Raw genomic sequence first — 17,989 nt, 5'->3', positions numbered from 1 at the left:
GGAAGAAAGAACCTTTCTACTTTTGTCACCAGGTATTCAGGCCCCAGAGCATCATCTTCCCACAGAGAACTAGAAGGGAAAAAAAAAAAAGAAAGAGGAGGCTCATGGGTAGAAAAGCCAAGCTTTTCTTGCAGGTTCGGTTGCACTCACACAACATCCGTCAGCACCAGGATGAAAGGGCAATAAAACCAACACAACGCCTGAGACTGTATGAAAATATATATCCTGATGTGTCAGGAATACCTGGCGCTCCTTTAACCTAAACTTCAGATGAACCAACACGCCTCGGAGCACATTTATATGCAAAGGCATATAATATGTCCCCTGTATCTAATTATCTGTCAACCTGAGGCAGTTTGTTTTCCAAATCGGCCTCTCGGCTGTGACTTTACGAGGTCATAAAGAAAACGATGCCACTCTCTGCACTGAGACGCAAGGAGAGCCTGGATCAACAAATTATACCCCTTAATGGTGTCTCTCGGCCTGGAGAAGCAGGCCCTGGGCTTTCCCCTTTAAATGACAAGTCTGAATGAAAACAACCAGAGCCCTCATTCACTCAAGAACCAGGCTTATGACCTTCCCACCCCTCCAAAAGATGGCAGGGAAGTTAGAGATCATTTCATCCAATTCTGTATTTCACAAAAAAGAAAACAGGCCCAGAAAACAGATATGACTTGTCCAAGGTCATACAGCTCCACAGATATAATTCTGGGAGTCAAACCCAAGACCTCTCTCTACTTAACCACTCTCAGCTTTAGTTTCTTCCTCTATAAGATGATGTGATAGGATGAAGCTTCGAGGGTCCCTTACAGTTTGAAAACTATGCCCTGGGCTCTTCAGCTCCAAATCCACTCTTTCCACAGTAGTTCATATCCTCACCAGGGTGGCCCTAAAAATGAAGTGGGTTGGAGGAATCAAAATGGCAGTGAGGGCCAAGGAAGAAGAACTATTTATTTTCCCATTTTAACATTTCCTCTCCTCTTTTAGTCATTTGAACATGAGTCTAGAAAGTTATAATTCCAAAACACTGCTGGAAATTCAAGTATGCCAAGAGGGCCAAGAACCTCCAACAGGACACAAAATATTGCTGACCTAAATTTACCCTCCTGTGCCCTAAAGGCAGCATCTTTTTCTCCAAGTATCTCAAGGAGAGTTCTAAACAGGGGGAAAAGCTTTTAATCGAATCTAAAGAAGACCAGCTCAGCTACAATTCACCTATCCCTTCAAAATTAATACTGATAATGGGGCAGTTAGGTAGCATAGAGGATAGTGCTATGTCATGAGTCACAAAAACCTAAGATCAAATCTGACCTCAGACAATTCAATCAATCAGTAAACATTTATTTATGCTAAATACAGGATATAATAAGGATATAATAAGAGGCAAAGGACAGTCCTTGTCCTCAAGGAACTTACAATCTATTTGGAGAGACAACACACAAACTAACGTACAAAGCAAGCTATGTACAAGATTAATTAATAGGAAAAATTTTTAAAAAGGAAGACTGGAATTAAGAAGGATTAGGGAAGAGGGGTTAGGATTTCCTGTAGAAAGTGGGATTTTAGTTACTAGCTATGTTGACCCTAGGTAGGTCAGGAACTTCTGTCCACCTCAGCTTCCTCAACTGTAAAATGGGAATCCTACTAGGACCTACCTCATAGGGTTATTAGGAGGATAAAATGATGTAATAATTGTATTATTCAGTGCCTGGCACATGGTAGGTACTTCATAAATGTTTAATGCCTTCCCCACCTTCCATTTCACAGATACAGGGCACCAAGGAAACTTGAAACAAAAACAAAAGGAACAATTTTCTTCTATTTAGTTCTTTGTTGGGTATTTGGGCTTTTCAAAGGCAGAGAGAGAAAAAATCAGCTTTCTCCCAAAACAAAGAAAGTAGTTGGCCTCAGGAGCAGAAGGAGCAATGTTGTGCTAAATGGTGGATTGGGATCATCTTTCTTCTGCCAAACCCAACACCATACATACACATATGTGCACGTACACGTGTACATGCATACATGCATGCACTACATGCACACACGCACACACATACAAAGAGAGGAGGGATGGGTCCCAGCACACAGTCTTCATCTCCTATTAGTCCTCCTCTGATCTTCAGCAGATTAATTAGGAAGTTTGTCGGGAACCAGCCGTGAACCCCAGCCGCTCCTCAGTGGGAGTGGTAACAGTGCCAGCAAAATCCAAGCTGCAGGAATTCCTCTACCCACGCTGCTCCGATGATTAATGATAGAAAGGAGTAAAAAAAGAGGGGTCAACAGCTGAGTGCAAAGCAAGTTGCTAGACAGGGAGTAATTAAGATACTTGGGTAAATATGATTAATAAGCTCAAACCGGCAGGGTGTGCAGTAAACAAGGCTAACCAGATGGTACCCTTTCTTTCTGACAATACTCAGAGCTTTGAAACAAGGTGGGAGGGGTGATGGGAAGTGGGGTGGGGGAGGTGGGAAGGAAGGCTAAAGTAAAGGCCTTTAAACGTTTATGTTCTTGGCCCGACCATGTCTAGGGAGAAGGCCCTGCTCTTGGGAGGGATGAGGGAAGGGAAAGGATTTTTAAATCATTTGAACTACCTTATTGCTGGCACCTACAGGCCAAGGTACTGGGTGTTGAAAAATGCTTGCCTGGACAGACATGGAGACAGCACAGCAAAAGTCAAACTAACTACCCCCCTTCTCCCTGTCTTTAAAAGGCCACATCATGGAGGCTGCGCATGAAACTGCTAGAGGATAGGTTTGTTAGGGGGAAAAGTATTGCCCAAATGACTTTCTGTGTCCAATTGGCTTGAGCCCCCAAAGTCTTCCTGGGGCAGGACTAGCACCAGAGGCTGAGCAGCAGCCCCCATCAGGGACATTTCCCTGTTCAGTGACCTGCCATAGAATCCTTCCCCTTCCCACCATCATAAACACTGCCTTATAGGGAGAGTCCCACTTTGGGCAATGCTGCTTTTCAGGGCCAAAAGGGATGAGGATGAGAAGGGTTGTTGCCTAGATGCTCCACAGCTTATTCCAGGTAAGGAATAATGATAATGATAATAATAATAGTTAAATTTTATAGGGGATTTTAAGGTTTGCAAAGCACTTTACAAAGTTATTCTTGGTCTTCACAAACGTGTGGCATAGGTACTAGTATCCTCTTTTTTCAGATGAAGAAATTGGGCAGACACAGGCAAAATGACTTACTTTATGTCACATAGCTAGGAATTATCAAAAATAGGATCTGAATTCAGGTTTTCCTGACTCCAAATCCAAGTTCTCTGCCCCACTTCATTTCTAAGGAGGGCCTTAGGCAAAGAGATACAGGTGTTTGATCCTTTGACATGACTTGATAAGGAGAAATAACAATCATGTCAAGATACAAGACCATAAAATTTAGGGATGGAAGGAACTTTAGCGATCATTTAGTCTCCCTGTTTAATAGATGAGGAAACTGAGGCCAAGAAAGACATAGTGACTTGTTCAACTAAAGCAAAGTCATAAATCAAACAACTCTGAAACCATGATGCTTCCCATTACACCACACCAAGATTCTCAGTCATTTAATCAGAGGATCATAGATTTAGCAGAATGAGAACTCAGAAGTCACTAGTCCAGCTCCCTCAGTTTACAAATAGGGGAAGCAAGGCCCAAAGAAATTAAGAGAAGTAGTCAAGATAGTAAAGAATACCCCATTTAAAATAACTCTTGACAGCATAAAGTACTTGGGAGTACACCTGCCACAACAAACCCAGGAACTACATAAAAAAATTATAAAAAAAAAACTTTTTAGAAAAATAAAATCAGATTTAAATAATTGGAGATGTATTAATTATTCATGGGTAGGCAGGGCCAATATAATAAAAATGATGATTTTACCCAAATTAATTTATATATTCAATGAGATCCCAATTAAATTACAAAAAAAATTTACCAAATTTAAAAAAATACATAATTTATTTGGAAAAACAAAAAGTCAAGAATATCAAAGGAAATAATGAAAAAAATATAAAGGAAGGAGGTTTAGCCATAGCAGATCTTAAACTATATTATAAGGCAGTAATTATGTGGTGCTGATTAAGAAAAATAAGCATAGATCAAGGTAAGTAGACTTAGAATTTTCATCAGCAAATAAACATAATAACTTTATATTGGAATTGTGTAAAGACTTAAGATTTTGGGATCAGCATTAATTATTTGGTAAAAAAAAAAAATGTTGAGAAAACTAGAAAGTAGTATAGCAGAATGTGGGCATAGACCAATAGCTCACACCATGTACCAAGATAAGGTTACACAGGTAATAAACACAGCCACTGTGGTGGGGAGCGCAGACATACAAAACAATGCCCCTTCCCAAAAAAAGGGCATTTTTTTGGATCTCATAGCATTTTATACTCGCAGTGATTCTTGTCAATTTGGGAAGACTTGCATGGACTGATGCAGAGTGAAGTAAAGAGAATAATTTAAACAACAGCACAATATTGTAATGACAATATAACAAACAACTTTGAAAGATTTACACACTTCGATCTAGAAAATGATCAGCCAGGATTCCAAAGAATCCATAGTGACACATGGCACCCACCTTCTGACTAAGAAGTAACAGACTCAGGGTTCAAAATGAAATATACTTTTTTTTGGACATGATTAAATTGAACTGGTTAATTAAAGGGATTAAATTTTGAAGTCCACAGTGAAATGGGATGAGAGTCTTCAAAAATCCCTGTTACTCTAGATAAGAAACATAAAAAACAATTTGTTCTTGCTTTCCTGGGGCCAAAAAAGACATACATGAGGAAAGGGAATATAGTGACTGTGGAGGTAGGAAGACAACGGGGAAAGGGACAGGTGCCTATTTGACATTTTTTGACAGATTTTCTGAACACACCCCACATCACCCACGAAAATGCCCAAAGCCAATAGAGTGGATCATTTGATCACTTGGTGTCACAGATTCTCAGTATTCAAAGACCTAAGAGGTCATCTAGGCCTCTCTGGAGAGGCCAGGCAACAGCCCAGGATGATGCCCAAAGGGGCCCCGAGATTGCTGGGGATGGGTGCACTGACCCTTGGGGGCACCTTGGAGACTGGCCACACTGTACAGGGCTGTCTGAAGTCTCAGAAGCAGCTGGTCAAACATGTGGCAACCCCCCCCCCCCAGCTTGCTGAGGGCCATCTGCAACTGACCCTGTACCAGTACAAGACTTGCCTCTTCTGCAGCAAGGTCTGAGCCTTCCTGGACTTCCATGCTTTGCCGTATGAGGTAGTGGAGGTAAATCCTGTCCAGAGACAGGAGATTAAATTCTCCTCCTACAGAAAGGTGACTATCTTGCTTGCCCAGGAAGGAGAATTACAACAGCAACTTAAGGACTCATGACTCGTCAGTGATTGTTAGTGCAATCATAACACATCTGGTGTCTTGGAAGAACCTGGAGGAAATCATCTCCTATTCTCCACCATTGAAGGCAGTGAATAACTGGGGGAAGGAAGTGACTGAGTTTGGCAATAAATATTGGCCCATGCTGAATGAGAAGGAGAGCCAGCATCTCTACAGTGGGAAGGAAGCTCCAAAGGAGGGAATGAAGTGGGGACAGTGGGAGGATGACCAACTGGTGCACCTTATGTCACCCAGTGTCTACCAAAGTCCCACTGAAGCCCTGGCTTCCTTTGATTACATTGTCCATGAAGGCAAGCTTGGAGCTATGGAAGGAGCAGTGGCCAAATATGTAGGTACAGCAGCCATGTTCATCATCAACAAGAGACTCAAGAATAGGCACCACTTTCAAGACAATGTTGAAGGGGACCTGCACCAGACAGCAAACCAGTACGTGGTAGCAATTGGTGAAGACAGGCTTTTCACTGGGGGAAAGGAGTCCAATCTTGTTGACTTGGCGGTATATGGCATGCTATGTGTGATGGAGGGCCTGAGGCCTTTGAGAACATGATGTGCCACACTCAAAATGGGCCTTGGTACTTTCGGGTGGAGAAAGCCATTGCTAAAGCCCAAGGAAACTACTGACTCCCTGGTGCTTCCCTCCTGTTAGGGCTGAGTATAAGGGACCTCTGGATTCTAGAGCCATGGGAGTGTGAGCAAGCAGGGAGAAGTGAAGTCCTCCCTCCCTCCCTCCCTCATCCAGCTCCCTAAGATTGAACCCTGAGCCAACCCTTTTCTGAGTCTGGGCAGACTCTTAGAGCCCTGTCCTGGGAAGCTGGGGAAGGAGCAGAGAATCTTCTTTAGGGCTGCCCTGATCCCAGGGAGATTGAGATCCCTACTCAGAGCTCCTGGCCATTCACTATTTATTTCTAGTCTTTCTTGAGGGCTTCAGGGACCTTTCTCCCAGCCTGCCCTGGTGGTTTCTCTGGACTCTTGAGTGTCTGGAAGGGAAAGAGCAGACAAGGGCCCTGGAATCCTGAGGGAGGAGCTATAGAATTCTGAGGACATTTTCTGGGAAGTCACAAGGTCCCAGGATTGAGGGCCAGGTAGTTCTTTATGGCCCAGGACTCCTTGCCTTCACTGAGAGGGTCATGGAGAGAGGCCTTCTCAACTGTGAGCCATGTCTGCAATAAAGAAATTGTTTGCAAAAAAAAAAAAAAAATACAACTGACCTGGAAAATGAATCCAGGAGAGATAATTTAAAATTATTGGACTATCTGAAAGCCATGATAAAAAAAAAAGAGCCTAGATAACATATTTCAAGAAATTATAAAGGAGAACTGCCTTGATGTTCTAGAACCATGGGATAAAATAGAAATGGAAAGAATCTACCAATCACCTCCTGAAAGAGATCCCAAAAAGAAAATTCCTAGGAATATTGTAGCCAAATTCCAAAGTTCCCAGGTCAAGGAGAAAATATTACAAGCAGTCAGAAAAAAACGATTCAAGTACTGTGGAAACACAATTTGGATAACATAAAACTTGGCAGCTTCTACACTAAGGGATTGGAGGGCTTAGAATATGATATTCTAGAGGTCAAAGGAGATAGGATTAAAATCAAGAATCACCTACCCAACAAAACTGAGAATAATACTTCAGGGTGGGGGGCGAAATGGAACTCTAATGAAATAGAGGACTTCTAAGCGTTCTTGTTGAAAAGACCAGAGATGAATAGAAAATTTGATTTTCAAATACAAGAATCAAGAGAAACATGCAAAAGGAAACAGGAAAGAGAAACTATGAGACTTATTAAAGTTGAACTGTTTACATTCCTACATGGAAAGACCATATTTGTAACTCAAGAGACTTTTCTCAATATTAAGATAGTTGGAGGCAATATATAAATGTATGTGTGTGTATGTATGTATGTATGTATGTATATGGAGAGAGAGACAGAGACAGAGAGAGAGAGCACAGGGTGAGCTGAATATAAAAGGATTATGTCTAAAAAAGAAAATTAAGGGTTGAGGGGAATGTACTAGAAGAAAGAGAAAGGGAGAGGTAGAATGTAGTAAATATTCTCACATAAAAGAGGCAAGAAGAAGGTTTTACAGTGGAGGGGAAGAAGGGGAAGGTGAGAGGGAATAAGTGAGCCTTCCTTTCACTGGCTTTGGCTTCAGGAGGGAATAGCATACACACTCAGTTGGGTATGGAAGTTTATCTTACCCTACAGGAAAGCAGGGGGGAAGGGAATAAGAGAGGAAGAATAATAGAAAGGGCAACAGATTGGGTGAAAGGGTGGTTGGAAGAAAACACTTTAGTAGAGGGACAGGTCAAAGGAAAGAAGTGAATAAATGGAGGGTGGAACAGAAAAGAGGGAAATACAATTAGTCTTTTACAATATCACTGTTATGGAGGTGTTTTGCATGAGCATACATGTATAACTTTTACCAAATTGTTTGCCTTCTCAATGAGCATGAGTGGGGAGGGAGGAAGGGAAAAAATGTGGAACTCAAAACTTTAAAAATGAATGTTAGAGGTTGTTTTTACATGCAACTAGGAAATAAGGTCTATAAGCAATGGGGTATAGAAATCTATCTTACGTTACAGGAAAACAGAATGGGGCAAAGGGTAATAGAAGAAGAAGATTGAAGGAAAGGACAATCAAATACATGCTTTCCTGGGGTGGAGGGAGTGGGGGAGATGAGGAGAAAATTTGAAATTCAAAATTTTGTGGAAGTGAATGTTGAAAACTGAAAATAAATAAATTTATATGAAAAAAATTAAGTTTCAAGACTGACTGGTTGAGGTCTGCATTCTAGGTCACTTAAGCACAGTATCTTCTCTCAAGACTCCTAATGCTTTCACATATCTTTTTCTTGATTGCTAAGCTATGACCACAATTTGTGCTAACACATGTTTTTCCCCTTGAAAAATTGGACTCATCAAAAGGAATGTTATTGAGTCATGCTGAACAATTTCTTGGTCTTTTATCCTCTCCATTCCCGAACTGGACTAGATAAAAAGCAATCATTCATCATCATCATTCAGAGCATTATTCAATAGAGACTTTCCACTTTCAATGGAGAATCTTGAATATTCAACACACACAACAAATCTAGACCCAGTCTAATATCCTTCCATGAAGGGTGAGAAATTCCTCTCAAGAGTCCCAATCTTAAGGGGATGTGCTGTCTTGGACATATGAGTTTAGATCAGAAATAGTGATCTAATTTATCCTTGTAACAATATAACAGATAATTCTCTCTGCTTCTCTCTGAGTACTAACACTTTGCACAATAACAGGATTTTATTTCTGACTCCACATTTATCTTGTTACCAATTTGTCATCTATCACAATAGACTCAATATTGGGAAGAATCAGTCACATTCTCAATAAAATCAGTAATTATACATTTCTCCTCTTCATGAGCTCTAAGTTTCAGCTAAACTGGCCTATTTGCTGTTCCATTTATAAAACATTCCATCTCTCATCTCTATGCTTTCGCATAAGAGCATTCTGCCATACCTAGATTGTACTCCTTTCTCACCTCTGTACTTTAGCATCTCTAGCTACTAGAGTTGAACTCAAGTACTTCATCCTACAAGAGACTGCCTCATTCCCCCTCATAGCCTTATCTCCAAGTCATTTTGCCTTCACCGTGTATAGGATTGGGATTATATTTATGCTTACATGTGTATGGACTGTTTCTTCCTATACAATGTAAGCCCAAGGGGGATAGGAAATGTTCTGTTTTTGTCTCCTATAACTAGCACAGCACACACGAAAGGTACTAAATAATTATTTTTTGATCGATAAGCTGGGTTCACCCATACAACCCATCAAAGGCTACACTAATATGACATTTTTGGATGATAAGATTTATAGAAAGAAGGCGACTTAGAACACATATAATCCGAACTATTATTAAAGAAAACTGAATCCAAAATAAGTGAAGTGATATGCTTGTTGAAACTATTTTGTATCAGGAATATTACCTAGTTCTGGGCACGACTGCAATCTAGAACTTGTCCAATAACCAGGCAGACGTAATAAAAGGAAAGAATGTTTCTCTCCCTAGAATATGAAGTCAGAGAACTTGAATTCCAACCTTGCTTATGTTATTTAGTGTTTACATAACTTTAGTTAGTTCTAAAATGAGGTCTTCAGATTAATCTCCATGTTTCTTCTAGCACTAGTTCTATATTTCTATTATCTCAGAATACCAAGGAATCTGGATATCATGCCATTTGAAAAGCAGCTGATGCATCTCAATATAATTAGCCTACAGAAAAAAAAAGATTAAGAAAGGATGTAACTCAAGTATTTAAAGGGCTTTCATGAGTAAAAGATATGAGACTTTTTTCTACATGATCTCAGAGGGAAGAAGAAAGAATCCAACTCCATGTGATGAAAATATTCCTAAAAATTAGAAATGTTCTAAAAATATTATCAGATGCCTTAGAAATTAATAAATTCCTTTGCACTGGAGATTTTCAAGTGAAAGTTGAGAAATGGAGTGAAAAATCTCAGTTTAGCTGCCTGGAACCTACACTGGTTTGGACAAATTTGGAGCGTAGGGTTGGAGACAAGAGTGAACTTGAGATGGATGGCCTCCAAGGGGGTCCTATGCTCCAAATCATCCAAACGTCCTTTTCTTTTCTCTCCTCCTTTATTCTAGTCTCAGATTTGCCCTTTAACAAATAAAACAATACTCCTAATCTTCAAAATGGGTCACTGACAAAAAGCAATGATCCCATCATTGTTATCATTATCATCATCAGAGTAACACTTTGTGGAAATTTTCCACTGAGAACCTTAGTATCCAAGTATTCAAAAACTAGACTCTGCTCCTCCCATGCAGAAGTGGCCCTTTCTTATTGTGCCTCTCTTTGTGCTCTTGATCTCATTCCTGATGTTTGCCCTTTGTCCATCAACTCTTTCCCTAATTCTCAACCTCTTTTTATCTACTAGTTCCATGTCTACTGATAAAAGGTAATCCCAAATCTCCTACATACTTAACAAAAAAAACCTTCACTTGTACCCACTATCTTCTCAAGCTATCATGCCATACTCCTCTTCCCTTTAACAACCGAACTTCTATAAAACAACAACAACAACAACAAATTGTCAACATTACCTTTCTTCACCTTCTAATCATCTCTCATCCCTTTGCAATCTGGCTTCCAATCTCATCACTCAACTGAAATTGCTCTCTCCAAGATTGCCAGTGATCTACTAACTGTTAAATTGGACAGGGTTTTTAATGTTGTTTTTGTTCCCCTCACCCCAGGCCTTCTCTTTGTTGAGCTCTGCAGCATTTGGCACTGTTGACCAGCCCCTCCTTCAACACATTTTCTCCTCCCTGTGTTTTTATCACAGCTCTCTCTGATTCTCCTCCCACCTATCTTGTCACACCTAAGTCTCATTTGATGGATTATCTCCTTTGTACCTAGATGTGGGTATGCCCCAGGATTCTGTCCTGAGTTCTCTTTTCCTCCTTCGGTATATACTCTTTCCTTTGGTGACCTCATTAGCTCCTACGGATTCAACTATCACTTCTACAACTATGCATCCAATATTTCTTCTCAACTCCTGTTGAGGAAAGAGACATCTCTACTTGAATTTCTCATTGATATCTCAAATTTAAAAGGTCTCATTGACTTTCCCAAAAATGTCCCCCATATGCCCAGCTTTCCTATTTTTGTGCAAGGTATTACACCATCCTTCTAGTCATCCAGGTTTGCAACTTCAGAATTATTCTGACCTCTTTCCCTTCCCTTTCCCTTATTCCTCACACCCCAATCATTTGCCAACTCATGTTGAGTATACCTCTGCAACATATTTTGCATCTGTTCCCTTCCCTCCACTCACACAGCCACCACCTTAATTCAAGTCCTCATCACTTCTTACCTGGACTGTTGTAATTGCTTCCTAATTGGTCTCTCAACCTCCCATGTCTCCCTTTTCTAATCTATCCTCCATACAATTGTCATATTGGCTATGTTATTCCCCTGTTCTAGAAAATCCAATGAGTCTCCTTTGCCTTTAGGATAAAATTCAGACTCCTCTGTTTGTTTTAAAGCCTTTTACAATCTGGCTCCTATCTACCTTTCTAGTTTTATTGCACATTACTCTCCTTCACTCCCTCCATATTCCAGCCAAGCTGATCTGCTTGCTGTTCCTGTATATGACATAACATTTCCCTTCTGTGCCTTTGCACAGACTGTCCCCTAGGAGTCCCACGTTACCTCCATCTTCTAGAATTCCTGGCTTCCTCCAAAGCTCAGATCAAGTAGTATCTCCTACAGAAAACCTAGCCTGAACCTTGCAATTACTGATGCCCTTCCCCTGAAGTTACTTGACATTTATTTTGTATTTAATTCTTCATTTACAGTTATGTTCCATACATGAACACCAGGAGAATATATATGGCAGAGAAAGTAAAGAAGGCCAGCAGCATGATAGGGACATGGATCATCTCCTCTATAGGAAGATTAATGGAGGCCATGAACAAGAGTTGTACAAGAAGACCAGGCATGGTTATGTTATTCTCTGTATCATTGCAGGGAACATCTAAATTGATGTGATAATATATTATTTTGAATCTTAAAAATGAATTTTTAAAAATGAATATTTTGTATTTTCTATGCAAATGTTTGCTTTCCCCAGTAGAAAGCATATAAGCTCCTCAAGAATTATTTTATGTGTTTTGTCTTTGTATTTCTGGTGCCTAACACATAGTAGGCATTTAATCAATGCTTGTGGAATTAATGATGTTATACATTGTTCATGTTCAAAGTAGTAGTTGTTAGAACTCTCAAGTCCAGTCCAACTCTATGAATTTGGTACAGGAAGAATCACAAAACTCTGGGAAATGTATCTTTAGCTAGAAGGAAAGAGCTCGGCCAGTGCAGAAACATGACACATTATTTTTCAATCCTTGAAACCTTGCCAATCAAAACTGATTAAGAGACTCCTGGTGGAATAGGATGCACAGCACACCAGAAATTCAGGCTGCTAGTCCTAATGGCAGCTCTGCTCTTGGCTTCGTAAGTAACCCTGGACAGTTCCTTCTCCATAGCCCTTTACTTTTTTCCTTGATGAAATAGAAACAATATCAACCACCTGATCTTCTCAGGGCTAGAGGAATGGACTAACAGAGAACTGACTAATAAAAATGACAACAAAAATCCTTTTAATAAATGTTCTACAGGAACATATGGTTATAGCAAACCTTCATACTAAGACAAAAGGCACCCAGAAAAAGATAACTTAAGTATTTAGTTGGACTATTCATTTAAATATAGCTTCATTGGATAAGCCAGTAATAACCAACAGACTCAAAACTTAATTTTCTGCTCCCCATTTATTCAATTTTCATTCAGAAAATATTTAACATTCTCTTTTTGTTTCTTTCCCATACTTTTGTCATGTTCCTTCTTCCACATTATGCCTGAATCAACTTCTTACCAAACTCTCCACTTTTCCCTCACCCAACTAATCACAAAACAACCTTTTCCAAGAGTGCTACCCCAAGTAGTCAGTATTATCCAAAACGTCCTAAAAAGAAGACTATGCTCATCTACAGGATCTAACCCTAAAAGGAAACCAAGGGCTAAGGAAAGTCGGGAAGCTAGACAAAAATATATAGCTAGCACCTTGCTTCCCCTTTCTCTTGACCTAGTGCTTGGTTTTATGAGTATCTGTCCTTACAGAACAACACTTAAGCTCCGCCTGAACTAAACTAATATGACTAGTTTATGCATAGAGAGAAAGAATCCATCCAATTAGCTGTCTTGTCTAGTGACCAAGAGATAAAACAATCAGTTGATTGAATTTGTCACTTTTCTACCTGTGTTATATTTAGTTGTTTTATAAGAATGGCCATAACGTATTTGCCATAAGAAAATGTTGCATTGTCTAACCCAGGGATATGGCGAGCTGTAGAATGGAATAGAAGCGGTGGGGGCTATGGGAGATAGGAAAAGGCATTTGAAAACTGATGGATAGTTGGGGTGGGGAAAACTGAAATAAAATGGGTATGTATCAATTAAGGAATGTCTGGCTAAGTTTTGGTAGATGAACACAATGGAATATTATTGTGCCATTAGGAGTAACTCTGTGGAGTGAGAGAAACATAAAAAGGTTTGCATGAACTGATTCAGAGGGATAAAAATAGAAATAGGAGAGCAATAAACAAGATGTTACAATAATGTGAACAAAAACAGCTTCTATCAAAATCTAATTCATTCTAGTGACCAATACTGTTCCCAGAGTACAGATTATGAAACATATTCCCTCACTTTGAGTAGAGAGATTGGGGGCCATACCTTTGAAATGGGACAGATACCATCAGATGCAGTTGATCATGATTAACCGACTTTCTTTGATATAACAGAAGGTACAATGGGAGCATGAGATATTTAGAGAAATTACTTTAGTATGTGGCATAAAAGATATCAATCAAACATTTTTTTTTATTTAACTTTTAACATTTATTTTCACAAAATTTTGGGTTACAAATTTTCTCCCCTTTTATCCCCTCCCCCCCCAAACCCAAGCATTCTAATTGCCCCTGTGACCACTCTGCTCTCTCCTCTATCCTTCCTCCCTGCCCTTGTCTCCGTCTTCTCTTTTGTCCTGTAGGGCCAGATAGCTTTCTTGACCCCTTACCCTGTATTTCTTATTTCCCAGTGGTAAGAACATTACTTTTGATCCTAACACTTTGAGTTCCAACTTCTTTAGCTCCCTCCCTCCCCACCCCTTCCCTTTGGAAGGCAAGCAATTCAATATAGGCCAAATCTGTGTAGTTTTGCAAATGATTTCCATACTAGTTGTGTTATATAGGACTAATTATATTTCCCTCCATCCTATCCTGTCCCCCATTACTTCTATTCTCTTATGATCCTTTCCCTCCCCATGAGTGTCGACCTCGGATTGCATTCTCCTCCCCATGCCCTCCCCTCCATCCTCCCCCCCACCCTGCTTGTGCCCCTGTCCCCCACTCTCCTGTATTATGAGATAGGTTTTCCTATCAAAATGAATGTGCATTTTATTCTTTCCTTTAGTGGAATGTGATGAGAGTAGACCTCATGTTTTTCTCTTGCCTCCCCTCTTTATCCCTCCACTAATAAGTCTTTTGCTTGCCTCTTTTATGAGAGATAATTTGCCCCATTCAACTTCTCCCTTTCTCCTCCCAATACTTCTCTCTCACTGCTTGATTTATTTTTTTTTAAGATATGATCCCATCCTCTTCAATTCACTCTGTGCACTCTGTCTCTATGTATTTGTGCATGTGTGCATGTGTGTGTGTGTGTACTCCCACCCAGTACCCAGATACTGAAATGTTTCAAGAGTTACAAATATTGTCTTTCCATGTAGGAATGTAAACAGCTCAACTTTAGTAAGTCCCTTATGACTTCTCTTTGCTGTTCACCTTTTCATGGTTCTCTTCATTCTTGTGTTAGAAAGTCAAATTTTCTTTTCAGCTCTGGTCTTTTCATCAAGAAAATTTGAAAATCCTCTATTTCATTGAAAGACCATTTTTTCTCCTGAAGTATTATACTCAGTTTTGCTGGGTAGGTGATTCTTGGTTTTAGTCCTAGTTCCTTTGACTTCTGGAATATCCTATTCCATTCCCTTCGATCCCTTAATGTAGAGGGTGCTAGATCTTGTGTTATCCTGATTGTATTTCCACAATACTTGAATTGTTTCTTTCTAGCTGCTTGCAATATTTTCTCTTTCACCTGGGAGTTCTGGAATTTGGCCACAATGTTCCTAGGAGTTTCTCTTTTTGGATCTCTTTCATGCGGTGTTCTGTGGATTCCTTGAATATTTATTTTGCCCTCTGGTTCTAGAATCTCAGGGCAGTTTTCCTTGATAATTTCATGGAAGATGATGTCTAGGCTCTTCTTTTGATCATGGTTTTCAGGTAGTCCCAGAATTTTTACATTGTCTCTCCTGATTCTATTTTCCAGGTCAGTTGTTTTTCCAATAAGATATTTCACATTATCTTCCATTTTTCGAATCTGCACGCTATGTTCTGTGATATCTGTCTTTCTCATAAAGTCCTTAGCATCCATCTGTACCATTCCAGTTTTGAAAGATCTATTTTCTTCAGTGAGCTTTTGAATCTCCTTTTCCATTTGGCTAATTCTGCTTTTGAAAGCATTCTTCTCCTCATTGGCCTTTTGAACCTCTTTTGCCAATTGAGTTAGGCTAGTTTTCAAGGTGTTAATTTCTTCAACATTTTTTTGGTTCTCCTTTAGCAGGGAGCTGATCTGCTTTTCATGCTTCTCTTTCATCCCTCTCATTTCTCTTCCCAGTTTTTCCTCCACCTCTCTAACTTGATTTTCAAAATTCTTTTTGAGCTCTTCCATGGCCTGAGCCCATTGGGTGGGCTGGGACACAGAATCCTTGATTTCTGTGTCTTTGCCTGATGGTAAGCATTGTTCTTCCTCGTCAGAAAGGAAGGGAGGAGGTGTCTTTTCTCTGAGAAAGTACCCTTCAATAGTTTTATTTCTTTTCCCTTTTCTGGGCATTCTCCCCAGCCAGTGGCTTGACCTCTGAATATTCTCCTCACACCCACCTCGCCTCCTGGTCCTCCCAGCCAGCATTTGGGGACTGAGATTCAAATGCTGCTTCCTACCTTAGGGCTTTTGGCGGGGGCAGGGCTGCTATTCCGTGTGAGAATTAAGTTCAGATGGTCAGGTCGGGGCAGGGCCGCCTCTCAGGCCCAGTTCCCTCAGGGGGTTTATGCACAGACCTTCCACAATGGATCCAGGCTCCCGCCCACTTGGGGAGCCCCTGTCTGCAGCCGCCTCTCAGCTTCTATCTCCCGGGGGGGGGGGGCCGAGCCATGGGGGCACCCCAATCCCCTCTCGACCCGCCAAAGAGACTCTCTCACTGACTCTCACCTGTGGGTGGAGGGGCTTGTGCCACCGCTGGAAATCCCGTCCCTAAAGCCTGCTCGGATCTGTACCTCTTGGAGCCACGGCCGCCGCAGGTCCAGGCTGGGCTCCGCGTCCACAGCGCGACGGACCCTCCGCGAGAGGTTTACAGGTCCCTCTGTGGGTGGAGGGACCCTCGTGGCCGCAGGATATCTCGTCCCTGTAGCCCGTTCGGATCTTTTCCTCACGGTGTCGCGGCCGCTGCAGGGCTGCACTCAGCTCCCACTCCCGGCGCCCAGTCCACAGCACGAAGGACCCCCCGCGAGAGGTTTGCAGGTCTCTCCGGAACAGAAATCTCCCTCGCTCCAATATTCCGTGGCCTCTGGGTGCAGAATTCACGGTGGGTTGGTCCCCTCTAGCCATTCTGTGGGTTGTGGGTTCGGAGCTATGTGTATGTGCGTCTTTCTACTCCGCCATCTTGGCTCCGCCCCCGATCCTTTTCCCAAACATTTTTAAAAGAAGAAATAATACTATCCTGGAGCTTTGCTAAGAACGCTACTCTTTGGAGTCATAAGAAGAAGACTATCTTACATTTGCAATTATCTTCTAGTCAAACCAGGCCATGTTTCAAGTCCCATCCAGATGTCCACTCCAGCCATCTAATTACCATCTGCCCTGCCACTGTACCCTCTGGACCACATGTCCTGAGAATGTGAATCTATTTATCTTTGGAATTCCCCCCTCCTGAATGATGAGTAACTGAGCACAAATATTCATTGCCCATTATATTCAGCCAGACCAAGGCTAGATCATGTTTTAAGTCCTATCCAGCCATCTGTCTTGGCCATCTTCTAGCCAACTCTTGCTCAAAGAAGAACAATTAAATTAATTGAAAAGGACATATTAGTCAACTTCCCCATGACTTCATTCATCACCCTTATAACTTCCCAGACTAAAACATTTCCATAGTCACCATCTGCTTATGGGTGTTGTAATTACTAGAATGTAAAGTCATTGAGGGCAGGAACTATGTTTTGTTGTATTTATTTTTCTAGCACTTAGCATGGTGCCTGGAACATAGCCAGTCCTTAATAAATGTTTTTCATTCATTTGTTCTACATTATCTTTACCTTGATTTTCCATTGATATCTCACATTTAACATGTCTACAACAGAACTCATAATTTTTGCCCGAAAACACACTCCTCCTTCAAATTTCCCAGTGTCAACAAAGGACACTGCCATCCTTCTAGTCAACTAGAAGGATGTAATCTCCCATACATATTTAGAGCTGGAAGGGATCCTTAGAGAGTAAGTAAACTGAGGCCAAAAAACGTTTGATGATTTGTCCAGGTTCACACACCTAGTATAGGTCTGAGGCAGAATTCAAACTCAGGTCTTCCTGATTCAAAGTCTGCTACATCCACTTTATTACTTCATCCTTGATTCTTCCCTCTCCACTGTGCACCATTCCAAAACATATCTTTCATAAATATGTATATTTATCTACATACATATATATGTATGTGTATATCTGTATGTGCATATGTATATGTATTCATAAACAGACATGTATAAGTATATATACATGTATGTATGTGTGTATCCCCCTTCCCTCTATTCACATAGTCCGTACCCTAGATCACTACTCTTACCATACTTGCCAAATAGTTTCCTGCTTACAGTCTCTTTCCTTTCCAATGCATCATCCACAGAGATATTAAAATAATGTT

General features: G+C 40.8%; 1 pseudogene; it reads left to right on the top strand.

The window, feature by feature from the left end:
- Positions 1-5,010: 5,010 nt before the first annotated feature.
- On the top strand, positions 5,011-6,009 carry LOC140519266 (prostaglandin E synthase 2 pseudogene; annotated as a pseudogene).
- Positions 6,010-17,989: the final 11,980 nt, after the last annotated feature.

Source organism: Notamacropus eugenii, chromosome 1, assembly GCF_028372415.1.
Source record: "Notamacropus eugenii isolate mMacEug1 chromosome 1, mMacEug1.pri_v2, whole genome shotgun sequence".
NCBI classification, from domain to species: Eukaryota; Metazoa; Chordata; class Mammalia; order Diprotodontia; family Macropodidae; genus Notamacropus; species Notamacropus eugenii.
Note: the sequence above shows the minus strand (reverse complement) of the source record. Positions and strands in the feature narration are given on the sequence as shown.